This window comes from Rutidosis leptorrhynchoides, chromosome 2, assembly GCF_046630445.1.
Source record: "Rutidosis leptorrhynchoides isolate AG116_Rl617_1_P2 chromosome 2, CSIRO_AGI_Rlap_v1, whole genome shotgun sequence".
Classification (NCBI taxonomy): Eukaryota; Viridiplantae; Streptophyta; class Magnoliopsida; order Asterales; family Asteraceae; genus Rutidosis; species Rutidosis leptorrhynchoides.
Window position 1 is genome coordinate 84,044,063 of NC_092334.1, and position 15,822 is coordinate 84,059,884.

General features: G+C 33.9%; 1 non-coding gene across 1 annotated transcript; it reads left to right on the forward strand.

Annotated features, from left to right (window-relative positions):
* The first annotated feature begins 4,641 nt into the window (after positions 1-4,641).
* LOC139895172 (small nucleolar RNA R71) lies at positions 4,642-4,748 on the forward strand. Its single transcript, XR_011775635.1, has one exon. It is a non-coding gene; the product is annotated as a small nucleolar RNA R71 (small nucleolar RNA).
* The last annotated feature ends 11,074 nt before the right edge of the window (positions 4,749-15,822 follow it).

Here is a 15,822-nt window from a genome sequence, read left to right on the forward strand (position 1 = left end):
TATATTATATTCTTGTGCATAGTTGACTTGTACTTTCAGCTCCGTTGCGTCGAGCGTTGAGAGTTGGTTCATGTCCCTGTTCCGGATTTTCGAACGTCCTTTCGTACTATTTTATATCGTGTACTTTGCGTTTTGTAACTTGTACTTTTGTCATTTTTAGACGTTCCTCATCAATAAATTGAATCTTTTTTATTGTATCTTGTACTTTTTAGCTTTTTGGACCTTTGCGTCTTCAATTCGTCGTTTTCGCCTTTTGTCTTCGCACTTATTAAATATAAACGAATATTACTTGAAAATGGAACAATTGCAACTAAAATCTTGTCTTTCTTGGGGAATAATGCTATGAAATATATGTTCCTTTTTAGCCTTATCAATATCCCCACACTTGAGCGTTGCTTGTCCTCAAGCAATACAGTCTTGAAATAAAAACATACTAGAATCACTTCTTTATTCTTCACACTTTATACATCAGTGATTTTGATACGGTGTTATAAACAATGATAGTAACGATAGAACAATGGTTAAAGGTGGGTGTGTCATCCACAGTTGCCTTGGGTTTAGGTCAACGACACTTGCAATCAAATAGCCGATTTACTTTCGGTTTCCAAAGCAAAGTGCACATTTGAAAGGCGGTTTACAGTCCCACATGACTATAAAAATGTAGATCCTTTAGGAAATTGGATCTTTATGAAAACATTTGATCTTTTAAAAATTCAAGCTAGATTTTACCCTAGACAAGTTTTCTGATTTGACCCACCATCGGTGTTGCAAAATATATTTGTGGATCAATATTTTGGCTAAAAACATTTAGGTTCGTGTAATCCACTGCTATCCTGGTATCGGAAAGCACACATCCAGTTTACTTGTTCCGTATATTACCTTTCGATAAACTACCGTCCGGTTGTAAAGGAAAGCGATGAACAAGAAACTGTTAAGGCAATGTCCCGTGACATGCATTTGATTATGGTCTTTTAACGTGTCGGATGCTAGAACTATCCTTGGTAGGAGCGATAGTAAAGATCATCCTATGATTTTTCGGTTTGGCACAAGGTCCTGTCTCCGACCATGCTATGCAACCACCGTTCTTACGGTTGACACCCGATTTGGTTCAGGTGACCTAATGAATTCCAGGTGAATTCCTAGGATTTTACGTTCAATGGTAATGAACGCATTGAAAATGGGTTTTCAGAAAACAAATCGGTTTGTATTTTTGATCAAAATATTTTCTCGTTCAAGCTCGAGTTTAGATATCATTGAATTCCATGAGTTTGTAATTCTCAATCTTTAAGGTCAATCTCTAGGATTGAGTAATATCAGGCTTAAAAGCTGATTTTTAATCTTTAAGGAGATTATCCTTCCTGGGGATCTGATTCATTAGTTTTATCAAGCTAATTTGCACGGTGCCTCCCCATTGTACGAGATAAATCCTTCTCATGGTTAGGATAAATCTGACCACCTGGCGACCCTGTTTGATGCTGAGGTCCGTGGATTTCCTGCTGATTTTAGTGATGACTTTTCTAGATTTTTCGTCAACCTACAGCTGGTCTGGACGACAACTTCTTGACCTAAATCAAAAAGCGCGTTTCTTTTTCGGAAGACTTTACTTCCTTTTAATGATGGAATTGATTCATCGTGTAGATCCATCTTTCTTACAGTAAATCGGGTAAAACTGATTAAAATCGTCCAAAACAAAAGTACCTGCAATAACTTTACAGAAACATGTGATAGATAGTTTTTAATTGAATAACTTGGTACATTCTCCCCACACTTAGTTTCTTTCTTTGCTTTTTTTATTCTCCTTTATTCCATTTTAAATGAATTCAATCGTTTTAGGGTGTTTCTCAATTTATGTCCTTTCCGAGGTAACGATAATTTCGGTATTATCACCTAGTTTTCACCGTTCATAAATATGTATAAACATGATTTTGACTTCATTTAATTGAAAATTTTTCAAATTTTCACAAAATTTGGCAAATAAACCAAGTATAAACCTGAGAGAATTTATAACCCTTCCCCACACTTAAGATCATGCAATGCCCTCATTTGCATGAAATCAGACTATAATTTAAATTCATGAGGGTGATTAGCGTAGAAAAGTGATTAAAAATACCGAGTTTGCAAACATATTGTTATTTCACATTTGATTTTTTGCGTCTTGTCAAAATCAGTAGCTTTTGCTGAACTTCATGACAGTCTTTGAAAGTGCGCTGTTTTACCCTGTTGTGTACATAACATAAAATACAAACATATATATACATATTTTTGAAGTTTGGTACATAACCCCACGTTCGAAAATTTATAATATATAATATTTTTTTTATTTTTATTTTTTTGCATACTTTAAATCAATAAAATTAAAAATAATGATGACAAAATTTTTCGCCCCGCCCTCGGGTAAAGTAATTTCGGCTCAACGACCTAGTCTTCAACTCACGACGAATTTCAGAAATCATTTTTTAAACTTAATGAAATAAAGTAAATTTTTGTTTTTAAAATCATTCAAAACATAAATTTAAAAAGCATATTAATTTTATATAAAACCTACTAAATAAAAAGATTCAGAATGGAGGGAGAAAACTAGTTCTTTAGTGTCTGCTAGCGGAAAAGACCAATCGGATTCCATTCTCGGAACTACACGAGAACAGAACAACTAATTCTAGATAACATCGTCTTTTTTTTAGAACATTTGAATCTCCCCACACTTAGGTAGCTGTGGTGTTGAAATTGTGATTAACTTCATCGTCAATTTCTCTTGGTCCATAATCAACTTGCATATCTGTGACTTTCTCTTTAAGCCATTGGTCGGATTCCTGTGTAATATCCACAATTTCAACTAGCTTCACCTTTTCTTTAGGCGATAGATTGGATACTAACCGGTTACATAACTTAAAGTTTCCCTTGCTTCTAGCATCGCGAATCCGTTTAATAAGTTTCTTCATTGAACTATTAATAACGGGATCATTTAATTTCGTATCAACAACGGGGTTCTTTGTTATCAGGTCATCATTAGGTGTTACTTCATCTTCCCCACACTTAGGCGTTTCATTATTGCTAAGTATTACCGTTGAAGTTGGTAAAACAACAAGGTTCTTACCAATCGTTTTTGCTGGTTCAACGGTTTTGGTTGGTGGAGATTTAGTCTTTCGAATCATAAAGGTGATCGATTTGTCACCACTACTAAGTGTCATTCTACCATTTCCTACATCAAATAACGCCTTGGTGGACGCTAAGAATGGTCGACCTAAAATTAAAGGAATGTTTGGGTCCTCTTCTATGTTAATGACAATGAATTCGACTAGAAAGGTTAAATTGCCTACTTGAACGGGTAGGTTGTCAACAATTCCAACTGGGTGTTTAATGGTTTGATCAAAGAGTCGAACACTCATATCCGTTGGACTTAACTTACCTACTCCTAATCTCTTATATAATGAAAGAGGCATAACACTTACACTTGCACCTAAATCTGCTAGTGCATCATACATGACACAATCACTAAGTAGACAAGGAACAATAAATTCACCCGGATCACCTATCCTAGGAGGAGGTTTTGGTGGAACTGTCTTCACCGGGTTTACTTCTACGGCTTTTGTTTCTTGTACTTTCTTATTCTTTTTCTTCTTCTTCTTTCCAGAGGTATCACAATCTTTATTACCTATCACTTGCTCATACTCAACTCCTTTTCTTGGAAACGGGATGGGTGGTTTGTATGGTGCCACCACTGGCTTTACATACTCGGGTGGTGGTGGTGTAACTTCTTCATTGTTACTCTCATCTAAAACCTTCCCATCTTCTGATGCTGGTTTTTCAGAATTTGTTGAAACCATATTAACATTTTCATTCCGAGGATTTACTTCAGTATTACTCGGTAGCTTTCCTTGTTTCCTTTCACTCATCATGCTAGCAAGAGTACCTACGTGTTTTTCAAGATTCAAAATGGAAGCTTGTTGAGTTCTTAATGACTGATCAAATCTCTCGTTCGTTTGGGTTTGAGATGTAATGAATTGTGTTTGAGATTCAATCAGCTTTGCCATCATTTCTTCTAGATTTGGCTTTTTCTCTTCGGGTTGTTGTGGTGGTTTATACAAGCTAGGTCTTTGTTGATTGAAAGTGTTGTTTTGAGTCGGTTGGTTATTCGGACCTTGTTGGTTATACCAGTTATTTTTGGGTCCTTTTGGATTGTAAAGAATGTTTTGATTTCGATTTAAGTTTAGCCTTGGCGGTTGATAATTATTTTGATAATTATTTCCCGACCTTTGGTTCATATATGAAACATTCTCTCGTTGTTCCATCGTTGGTTCAATGTGACAATCTTTCAATAAGTGTGGTCCACCGCATTGCTCACAACTGATTCGTATTGCGTGAATATCTTTATTCATCTTTTCCATTCTTCTTTCGAAAGCATCTATTTTTGCGGAAACGGAATCAAAGTCATGGCTAGAATCGGCTCTAGCCGCTTTAGATGATCGAAAGATATCTTTTTCTTGGTGCCACTCATGCGAGTGGGAGGCTGTGTTATCAATAATTTTGTAAGCTTCAGTTGCGGTTTTCTTCATGATGGAACCACCGGCTGTTATGTCGATGTCTTTTCGTGTAGCAATGTTGACACCTTGGTAGAATATTTGTACTATTTGGTAAGTGTCTAAACCGTGTTGAGGACATCCTCTCAACATCCTTCTGAATCTTGTCCACGCCTCATATAATGTTTCATTTGGCTTTTGCGTGAACGTAACAATTTCTCCTTGAAGTCTCACGGCTTTGGATGCCGGAAAGAATCGTTTAAGAAATTTTTCAACTAAAACATCCCATGTGTCAATCGCCCCTTCAGGTAACGATTCTAACCAATCTTTGGCTTCTCCCTTTAAAGTCCAGGGAAACAACATGAGATAGATCTGTTCATCCTCAACTTCTCGGATTTTGAATAGTATACAAATTCTTTTAAACGTACGAAGGTGTTCGTTAGGATCTTCATTCGGTGCAACACTGAATTGGCATTGGTTAGTTACCATGTGTAGAATTTGTCCTTTGATTTCATAATCTGGCGCATTAACTTCTGGCTTAATAATGGCGTGACCTTGGCCCGTGCGTTTAGCCCTCATTCGGTCTTCCATACTTAGAGGTTCTAGATTTTCCATGATTGGAAGTGTTGTATCTGAATCACTAGAGGTTTCTGATTTAATGGTTTCTTCCTCAACAATCTCTGTTTGAATGATTGGTGGTTCCGGAGGAATAATTAATGGATCAGGGTCTCGGAATTATCCCTGAGTATTCTCCGGATTCTCAATTGTGATATTGGTTTCAAAAACTGGATTATCGGAAATTTGAGTTGAAGTACTCGGTCGACTTGATGACGAGTCTAAAGAAAAATCAACGGCAGCTATATTTGTTAAATGTCTTAATCTAGTTACAGGTGGTGAACGTACAAAAGGTGGTGAACGTCTTGCTTGGTGCATTCACAGAATATCCTATTAGTTATAAAAATAAGAAAAACTTATATAAGTTGTCCAATTAATAGACTTTTCTGATTTTGCCCACGTTTCGAATAGCCAAAAGATGCAGCAGAGGGGCAGGATTCGTTTGGTCTCAATATAATTGAGTACTGTTTGGCTCCAATAACCCAGTCCACGTACAAATCCAACTATTACTACGAACCAGAAAATTTTGATGTCTATCAATTTAACCACTTAAAATAAATTTTCGTAATTTTAAGAAATTTAGAGAAGAAGTAGAAAAAATTCTAAGTCCTAAAAACTAGAATGGCGAGAAATAAGAGAGAAAAAGATTGCGCGTCGAAAAATGTCGAAAAATAAAAGGTCGAAAAATAGGCGTCGAAAAATAAAAATAAGAAAGTAGCGCGAAAAACGGCGTCGCAAAATTCTAAAGCACATAAATCTTAGTCTAAGGAATAAGCACTTAAGAGATTTTACGGCAAAGCCTAAAAATCTAAAAGTATAAAAATAACTATGGCAAAACTAAACTTAATACTAAAAGTTGTGACTAGATTCGAAAAATCTAAAGGTAAGAAAATTTAATTTTTTTTTTTTAACTTTTTATAGCTGCTATGAAAAACAAAAGAAAAAGGGGAAACCCTTTTGGTCAACTAGCTGCGCAAGATAAAAAGAAAAAGGGGCAGTCACAAGTTTTTGAGATTCAGTCAAATTCAAAGAGATAAAATAAAGTTTACAAAAGGGAGTAACAAATGGGTTGTTGTCCTATCTGGCGCAAAAAAAAAAAAAAAAAAAAAACAAATGGGATTTTTTTTTTTTTTTTTTATAAAAGATAGATAGTTTAATAAAAATAAATTTATATTTTAAAAAAAATCTAAAAAAAAAAAATTACTTTGTAAAGACAATCTCTTAAAAAAAATTACTTTGTAAAGACAATCTCTTGAATGTTATTGTTGTTGTATTCATGAAAAACCGGATTAAATTCGTATTAAATTGAAGATTTGGAACAAGAGGATGTGTTTATGTCCTAAACGGTTATCTATACTACGGAGTAATAATTATGGTGAATACTTTCTAAAGATGTCTACGATTTGTTAAAAGAAGGTGGTGTGTCATGAAACAAATGTGACATGAATTATTAATTATGTCTAATTAAAAGTTTACAACTATTTGATTCGATGGATTACCCACCATATTAGATGGATGGAACTTGATTAACACTTTTTGCTACCATTAGCGTATTAAGTGGGTCCAATCCAACTCAACTTTTCGTTTCAATTAGGCAATTCTCATCAATTAGTCACATAAAGGATGGCGATGGTAATGCTTTTTCATTTTTTTTTTTTTTTTTTTTTAACGTGTATTTTTCGTGATTCTAATGGAAAATTACGGAAAAAATTAAAAATCTAAAATTAAAAACTTAAAACTTAATTACAAAAACTAAAGTTAAAACTAAAAGATGTTAAAAACTAAAATTAAAATATTAATATTTTTTTAATCTATTAATTGTTCTAATTTTATATTTTATAAGTTTATTCTATATTTTATTACTAAAAAACTTAAAATACGTAAGTAATTAAAATTAATTGAAAACCTAACTAAATGATGACATTTAAATACATAATCTAATTCAATCATAAAAGTAAAGGGCCACGTGATTAATTTTCTTTATACAACATTTTAACATCAAAGGCCCACATTAGTTGATTATTTGGTACATACACATTACATGATGAAGACGAATTACACAAATTGTATATTTGCTCAGCACTTTAATCTTTGACACACAGTTTGGGGCGGTTTCCTTTTCCTTATTTTAATCCAACTTTAGGCTGAGCATTATTACAGTACATTATTTTAGTAGCAAACTTTTATTTATATTTATTGATGGCAAAGCTCGTTAAAATGAGATATTTAGTGTTCGATCCCTAGTTAAAACGAGTCTATGCAGGCTCGAAAAGTTGTGCAAATTTTTTTTTTTTATATATTGTTTTTCTAAAAATTATATATAAATATATTTTTACAAATGTAGATTAAAAATATAGCGTTTCACCGGTTCCCCGGCAGCGGCGCCAAAAACTTGATGTTAAAGCGAAGGGGTACGAAATATACTTATTTTTATTACGAAAAGCGATACAAATTACACAAGTTTTAATTAATTTACGGATGGGATATACCTAAACCTTGCTACAACACTATAGGCAGTGTACCTAATCGTAGAGTAGTGTAGTTTTTAGTAAGTCCGGTTCGTTCCACAGGGAGCTGGTGATACTTACTATATTTTTAACTATATTTATACAAAATATATATAATTATATAAGTAGTAATATTATTATAAAAGGGGAGTTTTACCGTTTAATGACCGGTTTGTCGATTCTATATTTTAAGCGTAAAGATAAATGACGATAATTAAAGTGCGTAAAATAATGACAATAAATAAAATGACAGTAAATAAAATTGCGAGTAATAAAATGACAGTAAATAAAGATACGATGAGAAATATAATAAAAGAATTATGCTTATTTAAACTTCCGTAATCATGATGTTTGACGTGTTGATTTTAATTTATTACCATGGGTTAATTGTCCTTTGTCCTGGTTTATTTGATACGTCTATCTGGTTTTTGTCCATAATAGTCCATCGGTCATAAATATAAAGTGCGAGTATCCTCGCCAAATTACCCTTATACCCGAAGTCAAATATTCCAACTGATTAAGAATTTAAACTGTGACGCAGTTATCACTTCTGTCAACAATTACACCAGTTATCACTGTATGTAATCCACCCCTGTTTTAATTAATTTATGAATATTAATTCATCCACTTGATCAGAATGAATAATCAATTACCCAACCCAATTGATTAATTAAATGATTATAACAGATTCCATATGAACGTCACTAAATAGGACAACCATAATCATTATTAATTATTAGGTTAATTAATTTGAAGATAGGTTCGACAGACTCCAATGAGTTGTCACTCAATTAGACAATACCCCCCATCTATTAATAGTCAATAGTTCAATTTCCACAAGTGTCGGTCTTTTGCCCAAACCTTAATTATGGTACAAAGCCCAATTACCCAATTTTAGTAATTAGCCCAACATCATGATTACTTCGTTTTAAATAAGCATAATAATAACTTAGCTACGAGACATTAATGTAAAAAGGTTGAACATAACTTACAATGATTAAAAATAGCGTAGCGTTACATGGACAGAATTTCGACTTACACACTCAAACGATCTCTATCATAAATCTTATTATTATCATAATTTAAACTTAAAATTAAGATTATTGTTATATCTTATTACATTAACATTATGATAGAGAATTATAGATATTGATAATTGATATTGATAATAGATAGATGGATCGTAGAAAATATGATAGAAAAGGTTGTTTTTCTAAACTGCCTAATTCGTTTCATTTATAGGCAATTTTTGATTTCAAACTTTCACTTATGACCCCTTAACTATGCTCAATTAACAACTTTTTATTATTTATTATTATTCTTATTATGAATTATTTAAATATTATATTATATTCTTGTGCATAGTTGACTTGTACTTTCAGCTCCGTTGCGTCGAGCGTTGAGAGTTGGTTCATGTCCCTGTTCCGGATTTTCGAACGTCCTTTCGTACTATTTTATATCGTGTACTTTGCGTTTTGTAACTTGTACTTTTGTCATTTTTAGACGTTCCTCATCAATAAATTGAATCTTTTTTATTGTATCTTGTACTTTTTAGCTTTTTGGACCTTTGCGTCTTCAATTCGTCGTTTTCGCCTTTTGTCTTTGCACTTATTAAATATAAACGAATATTACTTGAAAATGGAACAATTGCAACTAAAATCTTGTCTTTCTTGGGGAATAATGCTATGAAATATATGTTCCTTTTTAGCCTTATCAGGTACCAAAATTTGGAGATATGAGAGAAATGGTACTTAGAGAAGCTCATAAAACCAGATACTCAATACATCCTGGAACGGGGAAGATGTACAAGGATCTCAAGAAACATTTTTGGTGGCCGGGTATGAAAGCCGATGTTGCTAAATATGTAGGAGAATGTTTGACGTGTTCTAAGGTCAAAGCTGAGCATCAAAAACCATCAGGTCTACTTCAACAACCCGAAATCTCGGAATGGAAATGGGAAAACATTACCATAGATTTCATCACTAAATTGCCAAGGACTGCAAGTGGTTTTGATACTATTTGGGTAATAGTTGATCGTCTCACCAAATCAGCACACTTCCTACCAATAAGAGAAGATGACAAGATGGAGAAGTTAGCACGACTGTATTTGAAGGAAGTCGTCTCCAGACATGGAATACCAATCTCTATTATCTCTGATAGGGATGGCAGATTTATTTCAAGATTCTGGCAGACATTACAGCAAGCATTAGGAACTCGTCTAGACATGAGTACTGTCTATCATCCACAAACTGATGGGCAGAGTGAAAGGATGATATAAACACTTGAAGACATGCTACGAGCATGTGTTATTAATTTCGGAAACAGTTGGGATCGACATCTACCGTTAGCAGAATTTTCCTACAACAACAGCTACCATTCAAGCATTGAGATGGCGCCGTTTGAAGCACTTTATAGTAGAAAGTGCAGGTCTCCGATTTGTTGGAGTGAAGTGGGGGATAGACAGATTACGGGTCCGGAGATAATACAAGAAACTACCGAGAAGATCATCCAAATTCAACAACGGTTGAAAACCGCCGAAAGTCGACAAAAGAGCTACACTGACATTAAAAGAAAAGATATAGAATTTGAAATTAGAGAGATGGTCATTCTTAAAGTTGCACCTTGGAAAGGCGTTGTTCGATTTGGTAAACGAGGGAAATTAAATCCAAGGTATATTGGACCATTCAAGATTATTGATCATGTCGGACCAGTAGCTTACCGACTTGAGTTACCTCAACAACTCGCTGCTGTACATAACACTTTCCACGTCTCAAATTTGAAGAAATGTTTTGCTAAAGAAGATCTCACTATTCCGTTAGATGAAATCCAAATCAACGAAAAACTTCAATTCATCGAAGAACCCGTCGAAATAATGGATCGTGAGGTTAAAAGACTTAAGCAAAGCAAGATACCAATTGTTAAGGTTCGATGGAATGCTCGTAGAGGACCCGAGTTCACCTGGGAGCATGAAGATCAGATGAAGAAGAAATACCTGCATCTATTTCCAGAAGATTCGTCAACACCTTCAACAGCTTAAAATTTCGGGACGAAATTTATTTAACGGGTAGGTACTGTAGTGACCCGAACTTTTCCATGATTATATATATTAAATGAGATTGATATTTACATGATTAAATGTTTCCAACATGTTAAGCAATCAAACTTGTTAAGACTTGATTAATTGAAATAGGTTTCATATAGACAATTGACCACCCAAGTTGACCGGTGATTCACGAACGTTAAAACTTGTAAAAACTATATGATGACATATATATGGATATATATATATATATATAGTTAACATGATATTATGATAAGTAAACATATCATTAAGTATATTAACAATGAACTACATATGTAAAAACAAGACTACTAACTTAATGATTTTTAAACGAGACTTATATGTAACGATTATCGTTGTAAAGACATTTAATGTATATATATCATACTAAGAGATATTCATACATCATAATATCATGATAATATAATAATTTAAAATCTCATTTGATATTATAAACATTGGGTTAATAACATTTAACAAGATCGTTAACCTAAAGGTTTCAAAACAACACTTACATGTAAAACGATGACTTAACTACTCAGTTAAAATGTATATACATGTAGTGTTTTAATATGTATTTATACACTTTTTAAAGACTTCAAGACACTTATCAAAATACTTCTACTTAACAAAAATGCTTACAATTACATCCTCATTCAGTTTCATCAACAATTCAACTCGTATGCACCCGTATTCGTACTCGTACAATACACAGCTTTTAGATGTATGTACTATTGGTATATACACTCCAATGATCAGCTCTTAGCAGCCCATGTGAGTCACCTAACACATGTGGGAACCATAATTTGGCAACTAGCATGAAATATCTCATAAAATTACAAAAATATGAGTAATCATTCATGACTTATTTACATGAAAACAAAATTACATATCCTTTATATCTAATTCATACACCAACGACCAAAAACACCTACAAACACTTTCATTCTTCAATTTTCTTCATCTAATTGATCTCTCTCAAGTTCTATCTTCAAGTTCTAAGTGTTCTTCATAAATTCTACAAGTTCTAGTTTCATAAAATCAAGAATACTTCCAAGTTTGCTAGCTTACTTCCAATCGTGTAGAGTGATCATCCAACCTCAAGAAATCTTTTTTATTTATAGTAAGATATCTTTCTAATACAAGGTAATACTCATATTAAAACTTTGATTCAATTTCTATAACTATAACAATCTTATTTCGAGTGAAAATCTTACTTGAACTGTTTTCGTGTCATGATTCTGCTTCAAGAACTTTCAAGCCATCCAAGGATCCTTTGAAGCTAGATCCTTTTTTCTCATTTCCAGTAACTTTATCCAGAAAACTTGAGGTAGTAATAATGTTCATAACATCATTCGATTCATACATATAAAGCTATCTTATTCGAAGGTTTAAACTTGTAATCACTAGAACATAGTTTAGTTAATTCTAAACTTGTTCGCAAATAAAAGTTAATCCTTCTAACTTGACTTTTAAAATCAACTAAACACATTTTCTATATCTATATGATATGCTAACTTAATGATTTAAAACCTGGAAACACGAAAAACACTGTAAAACCGAATTTACGACGTCGTAGTAACACCCCGGGCTGTTTTGGGTTAGTTAATTAAAAACTATGATAAACTTTGATTTAAAAGTTGTTCTTCCGGGAAAATGAGTTTTCTTATGAACATGAAACTATATCCAAAAATCATGGTTAAACTCAAAGTGTAAGTATGTTTTCTAAAATGGTCATCGAGACGTCGTTCTTTCGACTGAAATGACTACCTTTACAAAAACGACTTGTAACTTATATTTCCGACTATAAACCTATACTTTTTCTGTTTAGATTCATAAAATAGAGTTCAATATGAAACCATAGCAATTTGATTCACTCAAAACGGATTTAAAATGAAGAAGTTATGGGTAAAACAAGATTGGATAATTTTTCTCATTTTAGCTACGTGAAAATTGGTAACAAATCTATTCCAACCATAACTTAATCAACTTGTATTGTATATTATGTAATCTTGAGATACCATAGACACGTATACAATGTTTCGACCTATCATGTCGACACATCTATATATATTTCAGAACAACCATAGACACTCTATATGTGAATGTTGGAGCTAGCTATACAGGGTTGAGGTTGATTCCAAAAATATATATAGTTTGAGTTGTGATCAATACTGAGATATGTATACACTGGGTCGTGGATTGATTCAAGATAATATATATCAATTTATTTCTGTACATCTAACTGTGGACAACTAGTTATAGGTTACTAACGAGGACATCTGACTTAATGAACTTAAAACATCAAAATGTATTAAAGGTGTTGTAAATATATTTTGAACATACTTTGATATATATGTACATATTTGTTATAGGTTCGTGAATCGACCAGTGGCCAAGTCTTACTTCCCGACGAAAAAAATCTGTGAAAGTGAGTTATAGTCCCACTTTTAAAATCTAATATTTTTGGGATGAGAATACATGCAGGTTTTATAAATGATTTACAAAATAGACACAAGTACATGAAACTACATTCTATGGTTGAATTATCGAAATCGAATATGCCCCTTTTTATTAAGTCTGGTAATCTAAGAATCAGGGAACAGACACCCTAATTGACGCGAATCCTAAAGATAGATCTATTGGGCCTAACAAACCCCATCCGTTGTAGCGGATGCTTTAGTACTTCGAAATTTATATCATATCCGAAGGGTGTCCCGGAATGATGGGGATATTCTTATATATGCATCTTGTTAATGTCGATTACCAGGTGTTCACCATATGAATAATTTTATCTCTATGTATGGGATGTATATTGAAATATGAAATCTTGTGGTCTATTATTATGATTTGATAATATATAGGTTAAACCTATAGCTCACCAACATTTTTGTTGACGTTTTAAGTATGTTTATTCTCAGGTGATTATTAAGAGCTTCTGCTGTCGCATACTTAAATAAGGACGAGATTTGGAGTCCATGCTTGTATGATATTGTGTAAAAACTGCATTCAAGAAACTTATTTTGTTGTAACATATTTGTATTGTAAACCATTATGTAATGGTCGTGTGTAAACAGGATATTTTAGATTATCATTATTTGATAATCTACGTAAAGCTTTTTAAACCTTTATTGATGAAATAAAGGTTATGGTTTGTTTTAAAATGAATGCAGTCTTTGAAAAACGTCTCATATAGAGGTCAAAACCTCGCAACGAAATCAATTAATATGGAACGTTTTTAATCAATAAGAATGGGACATTTCATAATGTTGACTCGGTCCGGTTCCAGGTAAGAGAATGGATTATTACGTCTTCCTTCTTCCGCTACTACGTCTCGTAACTCCTTGATAATTATATCAGTGTGGTGATCAATTGTTATGTAAATCACTAGTCTGTCTGGAGTGCTTTCGAAATTATCTTTTTCTAAAAGAGCGAAGAGGCTGTGAATATCTTCGATCATTTGCAAATCAGAGTGGTAAGTCGGGCGTCCGGTGGAAAGATCCATATGCTTCCGGATGAGAGTCAGTAGTGCTCATTAGTTTGTTGAGAATGGAAGTGCAGATCCGGCTAAGCCGTTGTAAACCTTAGAGTAAATAATCTTCTAATCTCGACAAAATATTGTCTCAAGAATAGTGCGAATCACTGAATTGTGCTCTCGTTGCCATTCTTCATGGTATGAAACGATCCTAAACCCGAATTAACAGTTAACTTGTAAAGGTTTGACACTTTTTTTTAAACATCGAATTTAACCACCACATTCATAAGTTTGCAAACATTACATGCTCAAATTCAAAAACGAGTTTAACAATACAACAAGTTAAGTGTTTACATCATCGGGTACACAAGACCCATAAGTTTAACCAAAATGACCCATTAACGAGCATGACCGTCGGGACCATTACCAAAAGCGCCTTCTTTATCCGCCACAACCAAGCTAGACCAAACTCTTACCCTTGTCCTTCGATGTGCCACTATCTAAAAAAAGTAAACAACGAAAGAGTAAGCTACAAAGCTTAATGAGTGCAATACTTATATGCATACATACATAAATCCCTTACTTGTACCATTTACACAAATATCCGCATACAAGCTAGCATCACAAATAACATAAATCCAAAATAACGCGTTACGCTACAACATATCAATACGGTTAACCATGCAAAGTAGTGCTCGTCATCGAATAAAATAACACTACCAAACAAGTGCACATGGCCGCGAAGTGAAAATTTGACCCAACTTGCACTCAAAACACCAACTAGGTCAAACGAGACCCAATACCCCCAAATCACTAAAAACTAGTGATTTGGCCCCAAACTCAACCCCATACATCTTATGGTCAAGGGTTAAAAGCACTCCTTGACCCATTTCAATCAAAAACTCATTTTGACCCAACTCGGGTTTACACCCAAAATCAAACTACCAAGAACACCCATTTGGGCTCCATTTACCAACAACAACACCAATACTTGTGATTATGCCCAAAATGCAAGCTTACACATGGCTAAACATTTCACCAACCCAAAACCCACCATCAAGGTTCAATCATCACCCATACTAGCTCTAGACACCCATTTGTGAGATAGATGAGTTAAATCAAGAACATACAAATCTCAAACCCTAACCTTAAATCGGAGTTAGGACTTACCACTAGTATCACAAGATAGCTAGGAACGAGATGAACAAGATTAACACTCGCACTTTTGTGGGATTCAACCTTCTCCTTCCCCAAATTAAGCTTTCTCTTACTAAGGAAGCGTCCTCACTCTAGGATGGTTGAAAGTGTTGGATGGATGTGAAAATGAAATTAAAATGAATCTAAACTGATCCATCCACTAATAGGCCGTTCATGGGTGAAAAGACCCATTTGCCCCCGCTTAAACCCTTTAAAAGGTTAAAAGTTAGCCTTTTGCCCCGCAGATAGCCGCGTCGCGGCTCCAAGTGTTATTCGGGACCAGAAACTTTCACCAAAACTGACCATCAGCTCAAAGCAAAAGGTGCGGCGCGCCTTTTCTCCCCGCGGCGCGTCTCAAAGCACAAATTGACATCAGTAACTTTTATTAAAACAACCATCAGATACACCAAATAGCCGCGGCGCGGCTCCCCCTGTTATCAATTTTGGGTG